A 22388-nucleotide genomic window follows, 5' to 3' on the forward strand; every position below is an offset into this window, starting at 1 on the left:
AGTTACAGCACTGTAAAGTGCCAGTGTACGCTCCCAGCACTGGTAGCTACGACCCTCACGGAGGTGGGTTTGTTTGAGCACTGGGAGAGCTCTCTCTCCCAGCGCTCTGCTGCGACCACACAAGCCATGTTAAAGTACTGCTGCGGCCCTAAGACTGAACTGGGGAAAAGAACTGGACCCAGGCTGGAAGGGCATCTGGCCTGTGAAAATTATTAGAACCACATTTAGGGTGAGAACGTACATGTAACCAGTTTCTTTAGTGTATTAAGCTTAGTTTGCGTGCTGTTTTATTTTCTTAGTAATCTGCCTTGTTCTGTCTGCTAAATCCTTAACTACTTAAAATACATCTATTATAGTTCATAAATAAATTTATTTCTGGTTTATACTATAACCCAGTTTATGTGATTTCTAACTGGGGGGACGAGAAGTTGTGCCTACGTTCCTCCACATTGAGGGAAGAGGCAAATTTCATATAATTTTGGGTTTGTACTCCAAGCGGGGTGGACATCTGGGTGCTGTGGCGAGCCCCTTAAACTGAGCCTCTCCAGAGCAAATCTCTGTCTCTCTGTGCAGCTGGGTGTGTCCCTGCCTGTGCTTGGCTGGAAAAGGCTGGGGACCCTAGCCCAGCAAGATCAGGTAAAAGGGGGCCCAGGCTGGCAGAATAGTCTGACTCAGTGGTGTCCCAGTACACCAGGTGACATCCCAGGGGGTCCAACTTGCAGGTTAAACTACTAGACAAACACAATGGTCCCATCTTGTGATTCTGTGAAGAGAAGAGGCAGCGAAAATGATTCACAACCCAACTGTTCTCTGAGTCAGTACTGAATCAGTGAACTCAAACCCTGAAATACAGGTCAACCCTAATAATCTGAATGTCTCAGGAGACATCTAGAACCTTTGAATAATTAAGAGTCAAACAAAAAATTTCAGATTCAATGGACAAATGTAGGATAACCTAGTGTGACAGGGCCCACTTGCTCCTGCCTCTGGGCAAGTCCACAAATAGCGCAGAGACCTTTTTTGCTGGTAAAACACCTGATGCAATTTATTTATAATATTAATTTCCACCACCTTTATACACTATAAAGCCTTAGCCTTAGAGCCCTCATCTCTTGAGGCAAGCAGGAAAGAGCATCTTACTTCCTCCCTTTCCCACTTCCTTCTTGTACTTTTTGTATCATCAGCCTATTAGCCCTTTAGTTCTCTCCTCAGCCCATCAATTAGGCACAGCTCTCCCTAATGAGATCTGCAGTGGATAATTAATTAGAGTTGCAGTGACCAGAGCACTTGCTCAGCTGCTGTTGCCCAGCACACTGCCACACCCAGGTTTTGGATATTTGGGATTTTCTTGTCATAGATAGAATTTCTCATCAGTTCATCTAAATCTAATGAAAGACCAGTTCTGTATTCCCTACTTAGGCAATATTCCCACTGAACTGAACGGAACATACATCAACTATAGGCCTTTCATCACATTTCGATGAAGAAGAATTCTGTTATTCCAGACTTTCAGTCTGTTTGGTGTGTATATTTCAGATTTACCTCTATTATTATGCCCGTTTGAGACAAAATCTAACGTTCCAGACTGTGGAAGATGAATGATTATTTTCTTTCATATATATATATATATATATATATATATATATATATATATATTGCTGTGTATTTTTGATTGATTAATAAGTCTCTTTAGATTTGTAGAGTATGAAACATTTGCAATGACTCATTTAGTCACTGTGTTCTTATGTGAACTTTATGAAATTTATAGGAAGTTAAAAACTCATCTATATAGAATGTCATCCTTCATCTCTAATTGTCTGTGTGTACTCTCAATTTCAAATGTAAAAAAATATGAATTTGAAAAGAATTTATATTCACGAGTAATGTGTTTAATGAAATAGGATATTCAATAGGAAGGACATTTTTCAAGAAGTTTAGACCAAAAATTTAGGATTTGTTTTAAAAACCTACAGTACAAGGTTTTAGTGATTATATTTTAAAGTAAATAAAAACTGTTTTTGTTTAGTTTTTAAACACTGTGGAAGCCTAAAATAAAACAGCATTATATTAGCTCCTGGCAATAAGGAAGTTAAACATCTGACTATCAACTGGAAGGGAATCAGGCCCATCTATTATCACTATCCAAGGTGAGTGAAGTGTTAAAATGAACTGGATAAATGGTTAAAGGCAAGTTGTATTTTAAAATTATTTCAGATTTAATAAGATCAGTTGGTAAAATAAGGAATTATTTTTAGATACGGGGCCAGATTCTCAGCCCTAATAAGGCTGTTTTGCATCACACCAGCAGTGTAAAAGCTCCCGTAAGGTAATCTTGGTGGCAATCTGAGGATTCCCATAGTTTAGGGAAATCACTGGAGTGGTGAAGAGCTAACAAAGCCAATTCTACAACACCCTTTTCCTAATGGATTAAGTGCAGGTAGCCACAGATTAGAGAATCCCTGATGTTGCGCTCTAACATGCTAGGGGCCAAATCAGCTTCCAGCAGCCCTTGAGATCAGGGGAATATAAATTCACATACAGCCAACTTTACCTCCCAATTTTGTGTGTCCTATGCCATGCACTGCTCAACCAGACCAGAGGATCAATACCATAATTTTTACTTTAACAGTGCCCCTTTTACACAAAAGAGAACAAATGTGTCTAGCTCACAGAATTAGATTCTAATAGGACAAGGAATACATACACAAATCTGACTTCAAAACCAGATAGAAACAGTAGATACTCGCAAGAAAAACCTGAAGTAAGTTAACAGCACAGGCTACAAAACCAGACAAGTATCAGTTCAACAGTTCAAATTTTAAATCCCCCAAATAATCCAAGTAAATATACGAGGCGCCTTCTAATTTTCCATTCTCTGAGCCCTTGCTCTGCAGTACAGAAGCTTGATCCTCTTCCTTATTTTTCTTAGAAGAGTGCGGGTAGATGACTTATCCAAGAAAATGTAGGTTTACACATCATAAAATACCACAGAATTTGGTCAGATAAAACAGCAATTTTGCATTTACATAGCTTCTTTCATTGGTGGGTAAAAGGCTCCCTCTGGTACGTGTGTAGCTAGTACAAACAGTTATTAAAGTTTGTAAAGAGTTTAGGGATCCATATAAATGAAACACAACCACCTTTGTGGTAGAATGCAGATACTGCTTAACAGCACACTTCAACACTACACAACAGTTAGAGAAAGTGACTGAAGACTACACAGACGTCAAGAAACTCAAAGTTATGGATTCAGCAAAACTGTTACCTGACTACATTTTATTTCTGTAGTAAGGCAACATATGTACAATATCATGTACAATACATCAATAGAAAATGCTATATACACACAAGGACAATTTTAGATTGCTATAAGAATTTTAACTTTGAATTTCCTGTCTTGTATGCATTTCAGTACTTAACTAACATTTCATGACCAGTATTTTCCATTTACAAATGGTAAGCCATTACTGCAAAATTACACATCTCAGTTCTGCTAAACTCCTCACCCACAAAAGATATAGACATGTATTCCTTAGCTTTATACCTCTGTCAAAATGTTTGGCCATAAGCATAGCTTTGAGGCATAGTAAGGATCAGACCACATGAATCGTTCATTATTTAATACCTGTAATGCTCTGAGATTCTGACACTTTCTACTTTGATAGTTTAAGGCTTAAAGCCAGTGCTGCAAGCTTGCCGGAGGGAACATTTCTGGGATAAATCATTTCATATGGCATTACTCCCCATCAAGACAATAAAACACTGCTCCCAGGTTTTCCCTGGAGACCAAGTTCATCCTTATTTGTTATTGTGGAGAAAGTACACATCTGTAAACGTTTAATATTACTTACACAGCATTCGCCAGAGGGCTTTTAACAAAGGTGATTTTAAAAGCTTTGTCTACTGCTTGTGACATTCCCCTTTCCTTTACCAGATCACTAGAGTCTGACTGTCTGTATTTCTTTTTCAGTAACCATGGAAAGATGCATCTCTACCTTATATAAAGTTTTTATGACAAGGAGAAGGATGATGGTAATTTCTTACCTGTAAATTTGATTTTTCCAAGATCCTCTATGTCAAGAGAGTAGGTTTAAGTTCTCTTACCAGCAGATGGAGATAGCAAAAGGGAAACTCATTTGCTATCACTCCCCATACGAAGGGGCTGACTGCATCTGCTCACTTAGACTTCCAAAGTGATAACATTTCTGTTATTTCTAAAGAAATACTTAAGATTTTTTCAGAAAAGAAGATCCATACTTCACCAAAATAACTAAAATTGAGTGGCATTTCTGGGCTACAAGACAGAGACATGCAGATAACAATTAACAATTAGGAAGTTACAACTATCCCTCTGTGCCAGTCTAGAGAGTGAGAATTTCAGCAAACACCCAGTCCCTAAATAGGCAAAGAGTGGATTACTGAGGGAAAAAAGCAGACATGTTCACACCATAATCAAGGTCGACTAAATCAAAGAGATGACTTGGAACTTCATGGTTTCATAAGCCAAAATTCAGGAAAGAACACTCAACCCATCAGTATCAAACCTGGCAACCAAATCATGCTTATTTGGATGGGTGATAATCTTGGGCTCAATTATGAAATATACTGACCACTCAACTCCCATGACTTCCATGGGAATTATGGGTGAACAGCACATCAGGACCCAATCCTTTTTTGTTTTATTATTGGGTTTCATAAAGGACTTAGAATCAAATTCAGGAATGCAGACACAAGTGGAGCAGATTATTATTACGATTGGCCATCAAGAGCATCATACCTTTGTTAGTTATGCCACATTAAGTACACGTCTGCCTTTTTCCATCTTACTTTTGGTATGAATAGTAATCGGATACATCAGGTGTTGCATTCTTAAACTATTTTTTATACTGAATAGTCATAGATATCAAGCCTTCGACACCATGCTTTATGACAGGCCTGCACAACATGCGGCCCAGGGGCCGCATGCGGCCCGTGTGGGCTCACTGTGCGGCCCACGGGGGGTGAGTAGGCAAGCGGCAGGTGAGGGAGGGGGGCTGAAGAGGCGGGCGGGCAGTGGTGGGGGTGAGTAGGCAAGCCGGGGGGGGGGTGAGGGGCTGGGGAGGCGAGTGGGTGGGCAGTGGCAGGGGGTGAGGAGGTGAGCCGGAGGTGGGTGGGAGGCTGAGGAGGCGAGCGAGGAGTCAGTGGCTGACCTGTTCTACTGATCTGGTCTGGCTCCCATCCCCTCTCCAAGGGTTGCAGCTGACTGGAGGTGCTGCCTTCCACGCCTTCCTCAGTAACACCTCATTCATTCAACCAGGCAATTGATTACAAAGTTGGGGGAAGATCTTATTGTACTTCTAGCAAAAAGACATTTTTCTTTTACCTTAATTATACTACCTTAGGGGCCCACTATATTACCAAGGTTCAATGTTTCGGTGGGGCAGCGCTGGGGAAGGAGGGTTTGTTTCCGCGGGGCGGGCGGGGCGGGGGAGAGGAGTATTTCAGGGGGACTGGGCAGTGCTGGAGGGGGTGTTGTGTTTCGGGGGGGCTTGGCGGCGCTGGGGGCAGGGTCGGCAGGGCTGGGATGGAGTTCGGCTCTCAGCTGTTTTCTTTGGAGTAATATGGCCCTTGCCACTTTATGAGTTGTGCAGGCCTGCTTTATGACAACACCAGAGCCATGCTATAAATTGCCCAGGAAGATGCTGCCTCTTGCTCCTTATTGCTTAATTATAAGATGCTTTCTGAATATTCTGGCCATTACTTAGAGGATAACAAAGATGAGCAGCTCCCTGCATAACAGAACATGTGCGAAGTCTGCTATTCCTTCATAGTAACTGTCAGCAGAACCTCATGTATGCTTTTACACAGACAACATTCAGAAACATATTCTGAAATACAGAAGATTTTACTTGGTTAACTAACTTATTTTAACAACCTTCTCATGCGCCAAATCCACTTCTGATAACTTTTAACTGGATAAAGCATGCATTTGTCTCATAAGCTTTTCAATATTATCACTATGCAGATGTCACAGCAACAAAAGGCCAACCTGCCAACTGTGAGGACACCACACTCATCTCAAGCATCTATTCTGAAATTAACTGTTTGTTCATTTATCTCCAGTGTCACAAACTGAACCTTGTATGACTTAGCTTTTTAGACCCAACAAAACTTTATATTATCACCAGAGCTTTGTCCTCCAGTTGTATGTTCATGAATGTATTTTGCATTTTTTGGCAATTTGCGACACTCTTGTCAAATGGTTGCTTTTACTGAAAACAGGACACCACACAACTTGTGCTGAACCCCTTTGTGTCGTGTTGTGATTGCTTTTTTATTGTAATAATGCAAACAAATCATCTCTCCCATTTGTTCACCTTTGTATTCTGCCTATAGGTCTTGATATACATTCTTAAGTTTGATGCACTACCTGATTATCAACCATAGCTGATGAGTCTGTACTTCATGCTTCACCGGTGTTTCATCACCTGATTTAAACTCCTTTCTCCATGGCACTCCATTAATCCATTCCTGCTCTGGCCCACTGTGGGGTTTCCCAACCCCATCACAAGCAACATGAGATTTTGCTATTAGGAGAGGGACTGTAACAGCAGCCTCTCCATTTGTAGTTTAATGAGGTTCAGAATGTATAGCTAATTGAGAACTGGCTGAATATTCCTTACTGCTTTAGAGATATATACAATCCTAAACTTGCAGTGAAACTCTATTTACATAAATGGGGATTTTAGATACAGAGCAAGTGAAATATATTCATATAGTGCTGTATGTATCTCACTCCAAACATTGATTATACTGAGTTTAGTAGATACAGCTTCACGACTTTGATAGATAACAGTTTATGAGCCACTGGAGTGGTGAATAGGGCACCCCCTAATTTCAGCATACATTAATTTCAGCGATGGTTATGAAGTGCTTTAAAATATACATTTTAAAAATTACATTATAAATACATAACACCCAGTTTTAAGAAGGAACACATCTTCCCACCCTTTAGCTAATTAAAAGTGGAAGAGTGCATTGTAAAAGCCAGTGTTCCACATGTAAGGCACCCTCAGAATTCAAAATCAAAGTTAGATTACTTGAAACAGCCAGTCTAAGAATTTGACACTCATTAGTTCTTTAGAATCCCAACATCATATCACCTAGGTCGGATGGTGTGACAATGAGAGTAAAGCACATACATCTCTATTGTTTTCCTTTAGTTCTCTGATTTAAAGAGATAAACTTACTCATTTCTATAAACATCCATTTTGGGACTTGTTCACACAAGACAGTTATGCCAGCATAAGGTAGGGTGTGAATTTAAACTGTCATAGTTATTATACCAATATACCTCCCCAAGCAGACACTTATTTCAGAATGAGGAAGCCTTTTTCCAGTTTAGTTTGTCACTTTGAGACTGGTTTAAGCCATGCCAAAAAAAGCTACTTATTTCAGAATAAGATTTTCCACATGGGGGAGTTCCGGTGCTATTACTATTCTAATATGATTATACTAGAATAGCTGGAAAACTGTTCTCCTATAGACAAGCCCTAAGTTGAGGCAGTTACAAATTGTAGGACTCTGAGCCCAGCATGGACAGGGCCTCACTTTTCTTCCCAGCAAATATTATGTTTGGTGGTGTGGGCTTTTATTTATTTTTAAAGAAAAAGTACAGCTGTGATATGTAAAATTCAGATCTGGATTTTAAACAATTGGAAGCCTGCAAGTGTTTATGTCCAGGGTGTTAGTGTGGGCCCAACTCTAGGAGTAGCAAGCACCCCAACCTGATGAAAGACTAATTAATTTATGAGAAAAGTGACAAATCGCAGGAATGGTTAAGACTGCAGATTTAAAAAAAAAAAAAAAAGAAAAAAGGATCCTAGGCAAGAAAGACTTCAGTCAGCGGAGAGTAGAAGAACACAGTTTTCATGCACTACCAGCCCCAACAAAATACTGGTGGCAGATTTCACCTCTATTTTTCTTTGTGAAAACAAAAATGACAGTCAGTTGATGCTGAAAACCTCGTGACAAAAGACAAGGTTTTGAACAAAAATGTATGTGGAAAAACAAAATTTAACAATAGCGATTGAGAAAACTATCCAGTCAGGGTGACCTCGTGCTTGGTTCTTGCAGCAGATGAAGGCTATAAATCTTTACGTCATGGTGTTAAGCAAGGTGGAGAGAAAAAGAGCAAGCAATTTAAAAAAGCTTTCAGTGCAAATTGGAACAAAATCCCAAGTACAGGCATAAGTCTTTGGAAATTTCCCCACTTCCAAAGTTGATCCTAAAAAGGCAAACATGAAACGGACTAGCCAAAAGTTTTGGAAACCATAGGCCGCTAGCTCAATTAGCCAGATTCTGCCCAGTTCCCTTCTATCCATTTACCAGACATCTATTCACCAGGCTTATGCTCTTTTATTAAATATGTTGCAGCTCCTTGCACAACGAAGTCTATTTCCACAATCTGCTGTCAAGAGGGTGATTTTCTATTGATTTTTTCATTATACCAAGACTGCTTCAGTTTAACTATGTTTTAGATGGTAAGCTCTTTGGACAGAGTTAACCTCTTAGTTTATGTTCGTACAACACCGTCATGGGGCACACATCTCACCGCTATGGCACCTCCTTCTGACATTGTCTGGGGATTAGCTCTCAACCAGTCTGATGCCTCCTCCTTCAGTGGCTTGCCCTATGGTCTCTCTCCTGCCCTGTAATCAGGTTACTCCATCTTCGTGACACAGGGTGCTCCCTCTTTGGACCTGAGCCCTTCAGCCAGATCATTAGTTTTCTCCTTCAGGGGTATCAAAGTCCCTCTGGACAAACTGTCTCAAGCAGTCTTCTGATCCACTGTCCAGACTGTGCCACTTCTCCTGTGGCTGGTATGGGAACCCAGTCCCACCCATTACTCCACATTCCAGCCCAAGGACCCTATGACTAGCAACCACGGACTAAGCAATTCCAGACCCTGTTGCTGTTACCCTGGGGCCCTTCCTACCTTTCTTCTCTAGCTCTGCTCCCGTCCCCCACCGCCACCGCCACCATTACCTGTGGAGTTTCCTCTACTCCCTGTAGCTATTCCACCCCCTCTCAGGTTTTTGCCAGTGTCTGTATTCCCAGGCAGGATGCCCCCTAGAACTCCTCCTTGTCTCTTGCCAACTCCCCTCCTATCTATGGAGCAACTACAGTGTTCTTCCCTGCAGCCCATCTTCTGCCACCAACTTCATGATTTTATACTAGCTCAGCCTGCCCCTGCCCAGCTGGGCTTCATCATCAATTAGACCTTATCAGCCCTGACTCTCCCCCAACTTCAGCCTGTCACAGGGTTAATTGACCCCTTTTACATACTAGGTCTTGTGTGGGGTAGAGTCAGAATTGAGGCCTCTGGTAACTACTGTAGTGCATGTAAATAGTTAAAGGTAGGGGACAGAGCAACAGACTGGGTTTATGGGTAGTTAGTGAATTCCATTACCTTCTCTGCCACTGATTTATTGTGTAACCTGGGCCAAGACTTATTAACTAAACTAAAATGTATTCAAAAAGAAAAGAGAGAGAGTATGGTTAAAAGATCAATATACATACAGACATGAGTTCAATTCTTGAGGTTCAGATACATAGCAGAGATGGTGAGCTTTGTAGTTGCAAAGAGTTCTTTTAGAATGTAGTTCATAGGTTATAGTCTAATGTCCAATATCACCTTCAGAGAGTATCAGCATAACTGGGACCTCAATCATGCAACTCAAACTTCCCCTGATGAAGCTTAAGCAGATCTGAAATAAAAACGATCAGGTCCCAAGGATCTTTTATACCATTTCAGGCCTTCTTTGACAAGTTGGAGTCCCTGGGAGAACAATAGGCCCTCATTTCCTAAGCATCTTTGTTAATTATTCACAGATGAACGTAAGGTAATGGCCTCTTTTTCCACCATTCACAGGTGATTTGCTATACATGTCAAAGAGATAAATACTGAGATATCCCATGTTTAAAATTCATTTAAATGCTAGAATCTTCTTTTGATCTTTGAATTAACAGAATACAGCATAGACAGGGACTGTTGTTTACATTGCTGACCACTACCCATATACAAAAACACAAACATTATCTCCCCATGTGTCTTTAAGGTTAAATTTGAGTCATTTATTCTACAGAATGTTTAACCCTTTTTGGCCATGCATCACAAGTCAACAACTTGATGCAAAAAAGACTAATATTCTTTGGTGTATTAACAGGAGAGTCGTATGTAAGATATGGGAGGCAACTGTCCCACTCTTCTGAGCACTGGTGAGGTCTCGTCTGGAGCACTGTGTCCAATTCTGAGCACTACACTTTAGGAAAGATGTGGACAAACTGAAGAAAGTCCAGAAGGCAACAATAAAAATGAACATAGTTTTAGAAAACCTGACCTCTGAGGAAAGGTTAAAAAAAACTGGGCATGTTTAGTCTTGAGAAAAGAAGACAGAGGGAACTCGATCGTAGGAGTCAAATATGTTAAGGGCGGTTATAAAGAGGACTGTGATCAATTGTTCTCCATGTCCACTGAAGGTAGGACAAGAAGTAATCGGCTTAATGTGCAGCAAGGGAGATTTATGTTAGTTATGAGGAAACATTTTCTACCTATAAGGGTAGTTAAGCTCTGGGATAGGTTTCCAAGGGAGGGTACAGAATCCTCACCACTGGAAGTTTTTAAAAACAGGTTGGATAAACATCTTTTAGGGATGGAACTAGGTTTATGTGGTCCTGCCTCAGCGCAAGGGGCTGGACTTGATAACTTCTCAAAGTCCTCTTTCAGACGTACATTTTTCTGATTCTAAGATATGATATTAAGAGATGGGTATGGTATTCCAACTGTCCAAACTGAACACAAATTGGGACAATCAATGTCCAAAGCCCTATTATAACAAATTGTGCTGTATGATATTGCTGCTCTGGTTTACAAGCCTTTTATTAATTTTAAGAAAAAATTGTAAAGAACCATTTGTTTTGAAAGATGCAGGTACATAATTACATAGGCTTTACCAACTGATTTAAAAAGGTAAAATGTAGGGCCTTTCAAGTCTTGACAGTGTGTGTTAAGCATCCAAGGTGCTGAAAAGGTCAACAAGACATTTGTTATCTTTGTCATCTCAAAATTGATGCGGAGCTTGTAACCAGATGACCCAAGTTAGATTTATGAGGTTAAAAAATTGCCTCTCTTTCTGTAGCTTTTGTAAAATATATCAATGTCAATTGAAAATGTTCTTATTACAGTAAATAAAAAGTCTCGAATGATTATGATCAAACAAGTATTTCAATGTAAAATGCCATTATTACAGCCTGAGGTTCAGTGTCATATAACCAGGTGATGTTGTTTTAACTAAGGAGGAGCAGTCTCCTTTTCAGTGATCAAATTACAAGTAAACTAAAGAAGCTTGTGCACATTTACAAGCATAATACAGAGTACTGAAATACAACAAAACTCTTTAAGCAAACCAATAAGTACAAAGCAAATTAAAGATCTGAATTATATCCAGAAATGCTGAGAAATAACATGCAGCCTCTCCTTGTCCCATTGTGCCTTAATATTGCAGTGTACACCATGTTACTGAGAGTTCTCTGTTCAATAACCCATGTAATATTTCAGTTTTAATTCTGAATATCTTATCTTTGTTTTAGATTTTAAAACGACGTTTGTTTTGGTTCCGTAAATTTCCATTCTCCTTATTCTCTGCACCCTCATCCCCCTTGCAGCACTAAAAACAATGATAAGTTGTGTAGGAAACCTCTTCAGTTTTGGGTTTGTTTTAAAACTTTGAGGCTAAGATTTTGTAAAATGGCTACTAAATTTCAATTCCTAAGTCCGTATTTAGCCACCCAAATAAGTGTCCTGATTTTCAAATGCGATGAGCACCCAGCTATTGACTTTAATGGCTTTGGATCAGGCCCACAGAGAGTGTTCCAAAATCTAACTGGACAGACTAGTGTTTTCACTTACTGTTATTCTCTTTGAAACCTGTCCCACTGCTTTAATTACTGGAACTTGCAACACCCAAAAGTCAAACACACTAGGTATCACTTAAACATTCAGGAAAACCAGTGCCGCTTCCTTTCAGGTTCACAGTCTGCAAATGGATAAAGAAGCCGTATACCATTTGTTCTGGTTAATTTTGTTATGAAACATTTTCAGGGTTTAGCCCTGTGGGCATGTTGAAATCATAACTAAATAAATCACTTCAGACAACACAAAGAAACAAACTCCGACACCCACACCCAGGCGCCTACAGGGAAAACGGTGTCTTCTCAAAGAAGCATACAAACTTGTGTTGCTTCAGTTTTTAATCCTTAGCCAATTCTATTTTATTCTCTGTAATTGCTGTGAAATTCAATTATTTGACAAGTAAATACATACACCCTCTGTTCCCCATTTATCCACCAACCCCCCTCCAAAAAAAAAAAAAAAAAAGCCTCTGAGTCTCCAGAGCTCAAAATCTGATAGTACTAAGGATTTTCTTTTCAATAAGAAGAGAGACAGCATAAATAAGAATTAATTATACTTGCCTTCCATATTTGCATTTCAAAACAAGACACTGAGTATGTAAAGAAGGAAAGTGTAGGTCTACTACTTAGTGGTGAAGGAGAGATAATAATGGATGGCATCAAGAAAGCTGAGGTGTTTAATGCCCATTTTGCTTCAGTCTTCACTAAAAGAGCTAATTGTGATCAGATATTTACCACAATGAATAGTAACAAGGGGGAAGGAACACAAGTCAGAATAAGGAAAGAACAGGCTAAAGAATATTTAGATAAATATTCAAGTTGGCAGGGCCGACGAAATTCACTCTAGGGTACTTAAGGAACTAGCTGAAGCAATTTTGGGACCATTAGAAATTATCTTCACGATCTCAGAGGATGCATAAGGTCCCAGAGGACTGACAAAGCGCAAATAGAGTACCCATCTTTTGGGGGGGGGGGGGGGTGCGGGAACAGGACCTAGTAAATTATAGTCAGCCTAACTTCAATGCCTGGAAAGATACTGGAAGAAATTAAACTATTAATTTGTAAATATCTAGAGGACAGTAGGGTAATAAGTAATTGCCAAAATGTATTTGTCAAGAACAAATCACCCTAAACCAACTGAATGTCCTTCTTTAACAGGATTACTGGCCTAGTGGATAAGGGGAAAGCTGTAGATGTTGGTCTTGATTTTAGTAAGGCTTTTGACACAGTCCCATATGACATTCTCATAAGCCAACTAGGGAAATGTGGTCGAGATGAAGTTACTACAAGATGGGTGCACAACTGGTTGAAAAACTGTATTCAGAGAGTTGTCATCAATGGTTAGCTGTCAAAGTGGGAGGACATATCTTGCAGGGTTTTGCAGGAGTATGTCCTGGAGCTGCTACTATTCAATATTTTTGTTAATGGTGTTGATAATGGAGTGGACAGTATGCATATAAAATGTGCAGATAACATCAAGCTGGGATTGGGTTGCAAATACTTTGGAAGACAAGATTAGAATTCAAAACAACCTTTACAAATTGGAGAATTGGTCTGAAATAAGATTAAATTCAAACCAGAGAAGTGCAATGTACTATATTTAGAAAGCAAACAATCAAATGCACAACTACAAATGGGGAATATCAGTCTAGGCCACGGGTAGGCAACCTATGGCACGCATGCCGAAGGCGGCATGCGAGCTGATTTTCAGTGGCACTCACACTGCCCGGGTCCTGGCCATCGGTCCGGGGGGCTCTGCATTTTAATTTAATTGTAAATGAAACTTCTTAAACGTTTAAAAAACCTTATTTACTTTACATACAACAATAGTTTAGTTATATATTATAGACTTCTAGAAAGAGACCTTCTAAAAACGTTAACATGTGTGACTGGCACGCGAAACCTTAAATCAGAGTGAATAAATGAAGACTCAGCACAGCACGTCTGAAAGGTTGCCGACCCCTGGTCTAGGCAGTAGTATAACTGAAAAGGATCACGATTTGAATATAAGCCAACGTGATGCAGTTGCAAAAAAGACTAATATTCTGGGGTGTATTAACAGGTGTCTCGTAAGTAAGTCACATGAAGTAATTATCCCACTTTACTTAGTATTGATGAGTTCTCAGTTGGAGTATTATGTCCAGTTTTGAGCACCGCACTTTAGGAAAGATGTGGACAAATTGGACAGAGTCCAGAGGACAGCAACAAAAATTATAAAAGATTTAGAAAACCTGACCTATGAGGAAAGAACATTTAGGGAGGGATCTGATAACGGTCTTCAAATATGTTAAGAGCTGTTATAAAGAGGACAGTGATCAATTGTCCTCCACAGCAACTGAAGCTAGGACAAGAAGTGATCAGGCTTAATGTGCAGCAAGGGAGATTTAGGTTAGATACAGTAGAACCTCAGAGTTACAAAATGACTGGTCAACCACACACCTCATTTGGAATTGGAAGAATGCAATTTGGCAGTAGAGACAAATAAAAGCAAGCACGGCACAGTACTGTGTTAAACGTAAACTACTAACAAATAAAAGGAAAGTTTAAAAAAAAGATTGGACCAGGTAAGGAAACTGTTTCTATGCTTGTTTAATTTAAATTAAGATGGTCACCAGGTCACTCTCTAAGTGGGTCTCCTCCCTCAGATTCCCCCCAGTCCTTTGTGGCCCCCAGGTGTGGCCCTGCCCTCTTAATTGGCCAAATGGGAGCATCTGTTCTGGCACAGTGAGCTGGGCCGACTTCTTTTACTGGGGACAGCCACTTTGTGAAACCACTATAATTACCTGGACAACCATTAGCACCGAGAACCCCAAGAGAACCCCAGAAAATCAACTGACTAATCTGAGAACAAATGGCATCTATACTAGGAGGGGCAGCGGAGTTCAAAAGAATCAAGTTATTGACAGTGGCTCTCACTGACAAACATAACCTTAGTCTTGCCCAGGTACAGGTTTAGCCAGCTGCTCTTCATCCAATAGCTGGTTTTGACAAGGCACTGAGACAGTTGGATATGGGGCAATATATAGTGCTTAATATGTAGTGAAAAGGATGCTGGGCTCAAGATTTTATTTAATATTCATAACTGATGCAGCAAGCCCAGAGGTGCTGGGGCTATGAAATGCTCAGCCCTGGCACAAATTAAACACTGGTGGTATATATTGACCTACAGTAGATATAGAGTCCATTTTAGCCTTCACTGCCACCAAATCTCTCTCTTCCTGACTACTTTTGGGCCAATTTTGATTCAGTTAAACCCAAGACAACTTTGCTCTGATTCACATCCTGTGCAATCCTTCTGATTTTTAACTAGGGCATCGCAGGGTGAAAGTCAGGGCAGAATTTAAACCCAGGTTTTTAAATTGCATTTTGCTACATACAATTAAAATGGCAGGACAAAGTTCTGGAGAATATACAATCAGGAACCATCCTGCACTGGCCCTTGGTAGGGGATGGATTAGCTCTCCTTTGGGCCTTTATCATCTCTAATTGTTTTGATTTCAAGTTTTAAATTGTATTCACTGCAATCTTGGCCAAATTTCTTCCATATTTGCTTTGCTATCCTCCGAGGGCTCTTGCCCAGCAGAAGCAGCGCAGTGCTGCTGCAAAGGGGCTCTGTGTGGGTCCCTTGTGTCTCAACACTCAAGTGTTTTTTTGTTTGTTTGTTTGTTTTTGGGGAGGGGGAGGGAGAACAGGATAGGTGAGAAGCAGGCAATGGGGCCAGCAAATCTGCCACTCTGTAGATCCAATAGGCACTTACACACCAAGGGTGGGAGTGGCCCAGTCTTAAGGAGTTGGAAGGATTCCCCTCCACTTAAGAGATCCTCAGTCCAACAAAACCACTCAGACTGCACACTGGGTGTCAGGAATTCTATCTGCCAATTATATGTACTTGCATTATGAGCAAAATAATCTGATCATCTCCCCACAAATTCGCTAAAAGCCAGCAAGTTTGAAAGCATCAGTTTTTTCAATACTCAGGGAAAAGCCCAAAAGCTTGATTTTGAGTTTGTCAAGTAATCACAATGAGATTCCTCATGCTCATTTAAGGAAGCAACAAACTGAAATGGACTTGTAATTTAAACGCTGATTGCTTATGCAAGGCAATGATGGATGCATTTTGTATGCTTACCACAGTGCTTGTCTAACAGTTTCATGTGATCTGTACGTGCATTTAGCAGAGTTTACTCAGAGTTCACAGTTGGTTAACTTCACTTATTTAAACAGCATCAGTGTAAGTGACTGAATCCCAGCTTAACCAATTTGTTGTATATATGTAACTTTAAAAAATATATATATTTTTCAATTAGATGTAAATAATTAAAACTAGAAGTACAATGATCAAAACAATGATTTTTAGAGCATACATTTATAGAGTGGAGTGGCCTTCCCCTCTAAGGAATCCAAAGCACTTTCCACACATATGCATATAGGAATCATTCTTGTCAGAAAGGAAATGCAGACCCTCTGTGAGAGCATGCTAGCTGTTTAACAGCACATAGGAACATTACACAACGGTTTACACAAAAATGTTCCAGTAAAATAAAAGACTTATTTAAAAAGTTTTTCTTATGATTCATTCTAACTTGGGAAGCTTGCTTATCACTAGTAGGTATTCTATTGTTAGTTTGTAATATAGCTAAGGTTGCAACACCCAAAAATTGGCCTACTTTCCTTTTTCTGATATCTGTATACAAAGACCAGGTAATTCTTTATATGTAATTCCATGCTTTTTAAAATTAAATGGAAACTAAAATGTGGCCAAAATGTAGGTTTTGTAAAAGCTTGTTTTTCCAAAATGTAAGACCGACATTATCATATAGTATTTATATTGGAGCAGCTTTCCAAAGCCTCAATGAAGATCAAGGCCCCATTGTGGTAGGCACTATCCTAATACATACAGAAAAAAAAAATCACTGCAGAATTTATAATTTAAGACAACAAGCAACATACAAAAAGGGTGAAACAATGAATATAACTATATAATTTTAATGCACCTAAATTTTAAAAAAATATAGATAGTTCTCCCCATCTGTCCCTCAAGCTAGCCATCATCAGTTGGATGATTTCTTATAAAAGTCACACACACAAAAAAAGTGTTTCCAGGGTTTTTTAAAAGAGAAAAACGTTCCCCAGCAGTGTTCACAACCCAAATATTGCAGCATTGTGATACTACATGAAACTCCAGCATTGAAACTGATTACTCTATTTTCATTATCCAAGTTGAGAGAACTACAAAGCAAACTAACAGCATCAGTGGTGAAAATTAAATTAGATTCCTAACATTTTTGTTTTAATAACATAAGAGGATATCCACCTCATAGTAAAGGGAATCTGTTTTTGCAACACAATCAATTTTAACTTAATAGCACACTGTACAAAATAAATAGCAGCAGCTTGGGGTTCATGAGTACCTCTAAAATATCCAGTGAGTGCAGCCCATAGCTCACGATCAATTCACATTACCTGCTAGCTACTCCACTGACCTATTAATTAGTGCTCTCGGTGCACCTTCAAAAGGCCTGCTTGGGCCCACCAGAGTATCTATGTGACCCCGGCACTGAGGCTGAGATGGATGGAAGCAGTTGACGGTGCTTGTAACCCCTGCCCCTTCTTTTGAACAGGTCCTGAATGGTGGCAGAGCTGAAAAGTGGGCCAGCTGCTGAGGCCTGCAGTGCTTCCTCAAAGTAAACGGAGCACAGAGGTGCTAGGACCTGAGAGTAGCCCTTGAGTCCTTCAGGCCATGCAGTTTTGTGTCTGTTTGCTCCAAAAACAAGGAGCCTTCAAAAGGGAGGTCCTGAATCAACTGCTGGACCTCCTGAGGTAGCCCCGAGGACTGAAGCCAAGAGCATCGCCTCATGGCCACTGCAGAAGCCATCATCCTGGCTGCTGCGTCCAGCACTGCCTGGTCTAGAATAAATTTTTCTCCCCCAAAAAAGTGTTTCTTTGCATCTTTCCGTTGGGGGGTAAAACTTGCTTAGCCCTGTCTATCCCTCTCATTGGCCGCCGATACAACTAGGGACCCAGAAGGGAAGTGAGAGTATAGGTACTCGTACCCTTTGGCTGGCATGTAGTATTTCTACACCTCTTCAAAGTGGGAAGGAGAGAAGATGAGGACCCATTACAGCCTCGTTGATGGGTAGGGCTACGTTAGATGGTGCTGCTGTAGCCAGAATGTCAATGAGGCTATGGTTGAGCTCCTCCACCTCTAACCCCAGATTAACCGCTATCCTCTTTAGAAGCTCCTGATGGGCTCTAAAGTCATCTTGCGGCAGCAAGATTCTCAGTCCTGAGACAACTTTGTCTGGGGAAGAGGATGACGAGGCCTGTACCAGAGGGGTGCTTCTTCCTCTTCTTCAACTACCTCCATGCAGCCCACATCTTGTGCATCGGTACAGGGTTTGGTACCAGAGTCAGGGTCCGGTGCCGACCAGAGCGGTGCAAGGCCCTCCTCTCAGGAGCAACTGAGTATGATCAGTGAGAAGATGGTCCCAGTACCAGGGGAAATCCCATGGATTCTAGAGAACACATTGCATAGACCACAGTCCATCTGGCCAGGTACCGGCAAGGGTCTCTCACTGGGGTCCAGTGTAACATAAGACGGGTACTGGTGGCAGTTCTTGGGATAGGTGTAGGGCTCCACCTTGGACTCTGATGCAGAGTTCTCCCAAAGTGACCATTACCAGTACTCTCGCTCATGGGCACAGGCTTGCCATAGGAGGTACAAGGAAGCCCAGGATCGGGGCATGCCCAATCCCAGGGGCGAAAGGAGCTCCTCAATGATAAAGGAGGGGTTCTATCTACATGAATATTATTTACAACATTTACACTACAACTATACTAAGACTAATAAACTAGGATACAGAGAAGAAACCACTGAAAAAATGCCTTGCCAAAGCAAAAGGAGTTGTTCCAGCAACTGTCACAGGTGGTAAGAAGGAACTGAGAGGGTGAGGGGTCAGCAGCGTCCCTTATAGCTGGCCTGATGGATACCACTGATGGAAAAATCTCCGGCAACAGTGCATGCAGCACACGCACACCTAATGTGGAATGGACATGAGCAAGCACTAGAAGGAGACAGCTATTCAGGGTCAAAGTTTCAACATAAAATCACAAGTTGGGAGGAAGGGCAGCCAAGATAATTTTCTCCAGCAAAAACAGAAAGTGAAGGCAAGAACTCCCCTCTCCTCATCAGGCTTTAGAAATGAGTGAAGTTAAGCAATATATAGCGGCAGGGCATTGATTTGGATCTGAGTTTAATTGAGAGATCAGATCAAAGGAAGACTAATTAAAAATATCAGGTACACGGTGTACAGTTCCTCTCCTTAATTATGCCAACTGGAATTACAGTAAACCCCAGGGCTTCACTAAGTACTTTACTTTCAAAATTCCAGATTAGTTCACTTCTTCCGCTTCTAAAGGCAGCCATGGTGGGAAGGCAGCCTGGAATTAAAATGAAATGTATGTGTATTCCAAGGCAGTCCTTGTATATGGATGTGCATTTTAGCCAACTGGCTGGGCAAAGTGGTACCTTCTGTTGGTGCATTTGGAAGCCTCATTCAAAGAGGACAAAAGTAGGACTGTATGTACACAACTAACAAGCTGCTAAAAAAAGTTTTTATTAGGTCTCTGCACCACAGAGCGTTCTGAATTTCTCACTACTTCTTCAGTGCTAGGTGCCCTCTCCCCCAGAACACTTTAGTACCCACAGATATGAAGATCTCCCTCTCTGTCCTGGGAATAGTCAAGTCCCAAAAACCAAACCAAGATGTTCCCAATAATATTAATTGTCACTGACCTTTACTATTTTAACACTATTATAATATGTAGCATTCCCCCAAAGGATGCAATTACAAACTGTTACATAAATGCTTGTTAACAAAATCCAAGCATCTCCACCTAATGAGCCTTTTATCCAAATCAGCTCAATAAAATGAAAGATACACAGTTGAAAAGATCTGCCCTCTAGCAGACAGACTGCTGTTTAGCCACTCTTTCAGCTTTGACAAGTTGATATCTATCACCTTACAAAAGACTAGGATTGGCAGAATGATGAAATCTGTGTGCAATGAGTTTGGTGGTTTCAGTCCAGTTCACAGCATATGGGTGTTTCCATCACAAGAAGCCACCAACACTACTTGGAGAAAGAAAGGCCAAAGGAATGAATAAGCAACAGAGATTGAGCTATCCTCTTATCCCCTGAAGGATCCCTGCAGATCAGAGTTGAGTTCTGGTGGCAGAGCGCTATGGGAGAAACTTCTACTGCCACTTCATCTTTCAGGGCTGTTAGTCCAGTACCTTTCACCAGTACTGAAAACTGGATATTTGAAAATAAATAAAAGACTAGATAGTACTGGCCACGAGGGCAGCGCTGAAGATAGCACTAGGTAAGCACTTAGATCAGTGGTTCTCAACCTATTTACCACTGTGGTCTGCATATGTGGCCCACAATGTGTTATGTGGGCTGCATCGAATACTACCTCTATGGCCCTGAGGATGTCAAACGGACCACAGCTCTGTGCTGACTGGGCCGCAGGTTGAGAAATATTGACTTAGAGTATCCTCATCCCTGTATTTTACATTCTGATTAACAGAAACACTGACAGATCCTTAAGCCAAAACACTGGCACTCAAGCACTGCTAGAATAAGGGAATCTGTTGCGCAACAATCTGTTTTATGAAAAAGTTTTATTACTAAAAGCCCACTTTGCTAGCAAATTTCTGAAACTGTTACTACTGCAAATGGGCAGGGGATGGGGAAGGTAGAGCAACAAAGAGATTAGGAAACAAAAAAAGAAAAGAGTACTGGAGAAACTGATGGAAGGAATGGATTATTTTTAAAAAAGGCTGGCAACATTTAAAAGGGAAATGAGCATACAACTAGCCCCTATGTAGTTATGGTTCAAACTGAAAATGTGTTATTTTCAAATAGGCAAATGGAAAGCAAATCAAGGACTCTGAGAAAACATGTTTGTACTGAAAAAGATTTTTTGTTATCTTCCAGGGAGTGCCTATCTTATCAAATGCAAAGCTTTGAAACTGCTCTTCTGATGAAATATTGCCTGTTTAAAAAAAGTGTTCAAGAGCTGAGTTAGCCTTAACCTTCTCTGTATCTTCAAAATCAGAACTAAAGCGCCATCTACTGCATCTGTTTAGGAGTCCAGTATTTCTGCTGACAAATGTCAGCTACGCCCAAGAAGAAATTTGCCCTTTTCATATCAAATAAATTTGATACAGTATGCTCAGTCTCACCCACCATCCCAACACACAGCATATATGCCAACAAGCCTTAGGCTGTCACCCTTTTGAGGCAGGGAATTCAAGTTATTTTGGTCCAAGCCAGATCTTTAGATTCTCTCACACTTTCTTTGCTTCTGACCCAACATTCTCCTCTGCTTCACTCCCTCCTCAATCTACTTCTAGTATGGTTGATCACATGCTACTGCAGCCACTCAGAGGAATACTATTCAGCTTTTTCCCCCTCCAGGGGATACCATTTTCACAGTGCTCTTGCATCTTCCAACCTGAGCTCATAGAAATTAGAGATGGAAAAATCCCACAGTGGTACCATTGAAATGGCAGCAAAGGCCAACAGTTACCATCTAATGGTGTTGGAGATACCACTATGCAGAAGTTTAGAATAGGAAGTGAGTATAGTATCTCAAACATTGATATTGTGATAACGATGGTGTATTAAACTGTGTTACAATTGTGATCTATCACTTTAAATTCTCAGAAGTTTTCCTAGTCCTGTTGCAGGGAAGTGCGCCAGATCAGAGTCCGTTTGCAGACAGACAGCCTAAAGTCAGGTGGGATGTGTTGTGCTTATCTGTGCTAGGGAGCAGCCTAGTTTTGCTCTGTTTTTGAGTTCTTGTATTTTCTCATTCTCAATTCCAAGAAATAAAGTAATCTTACATTGCAATCTTCCAGCAAGAGTATTTATGTTTTTAGTTAAACTTCTGTGGTATTTCATGAAAGATAGTAACTGTTAGCAAATCGTGTATTTTAATTGTGATTGCTATACTAGGAGACAACCCCAACACTACTTCTGAGAAGAAGTTTCCCACTGGATAGGAACCCTAATATAATATTGCAAGGACAATAATGTTTTTTGCTGACGTCAGTTACCTGATATAGAGCACGTGGTCTCATGACAGTTTGCGGATTGCATACTGAAGCTATCTTGGGCTGCCATTCAGTGTAGGAGACAGAAACCCCACAATGATGGGCATAAATGTGCCATTGGCTATCTTTCCATTCAGAATTCATAGCCTTCAATTTATTTTTATTAGATATCACTGTTGATGGAAACTCACCTCCTCTCCTGGCCCCCTCGTCCCTTGGCAGTCTGACTGCAGTACAGGATGGCCTTCTGAGCAGGACAAGGAAGCTTGAGAACACAGTTATTATTCTACATTCATTATTAACGTTTAAATCAC

General features: G+C 40.6%; 1 protein-coding gene and 1 long non-coding RNA gene across 28 annotated transcripts in view; one reads left to right on the plus strand and one right to left on the minus strand.

Moving 5' to 3' along the window:
* LOC120403067 overlaps window positions 1-6137 on the plus strand; it is a 32637-nt gene extending 26500 nt beyond the window's left edge. Inside the window, exons 4-7 of the long non-coding RNA XR_005597455.1 lie at window positions 1420-1521; window positions 2027-2147; window positions 3971-4032; window positions 6005-6137. This is a non-coding gene — a long non-coding RNA (uncharacterized LOC120403067). The remainder of the gene's footprint in view (window positions 1-1419; window positions 1522-2026; window positions 2148-3970; window positions 4033-6004) is intronic.
* RAD51B (RAD51 paralog B) overlaps window positions 1-22388 on the minus strand; it is a 723435-nt gene that overhangs the window by 604650 nt on the left and 96397 nt on the right. The window lies entirely within an intron of this gene.

This window comes from Mauremys reevesii, linkage group 4, assembly GCF_016161935.1.
Source record: "Mauremys reevesii isolate NIE-2019 linkage group 4, ASM1616193v1, whole genome shotgun sequence".
In the NCBI taxonomy this organism is placed as follows: Eukaryota; Metazoa; Chordata; order Testudines; family Geoemydidae; genus Mauremys; species Mauremys reevesii.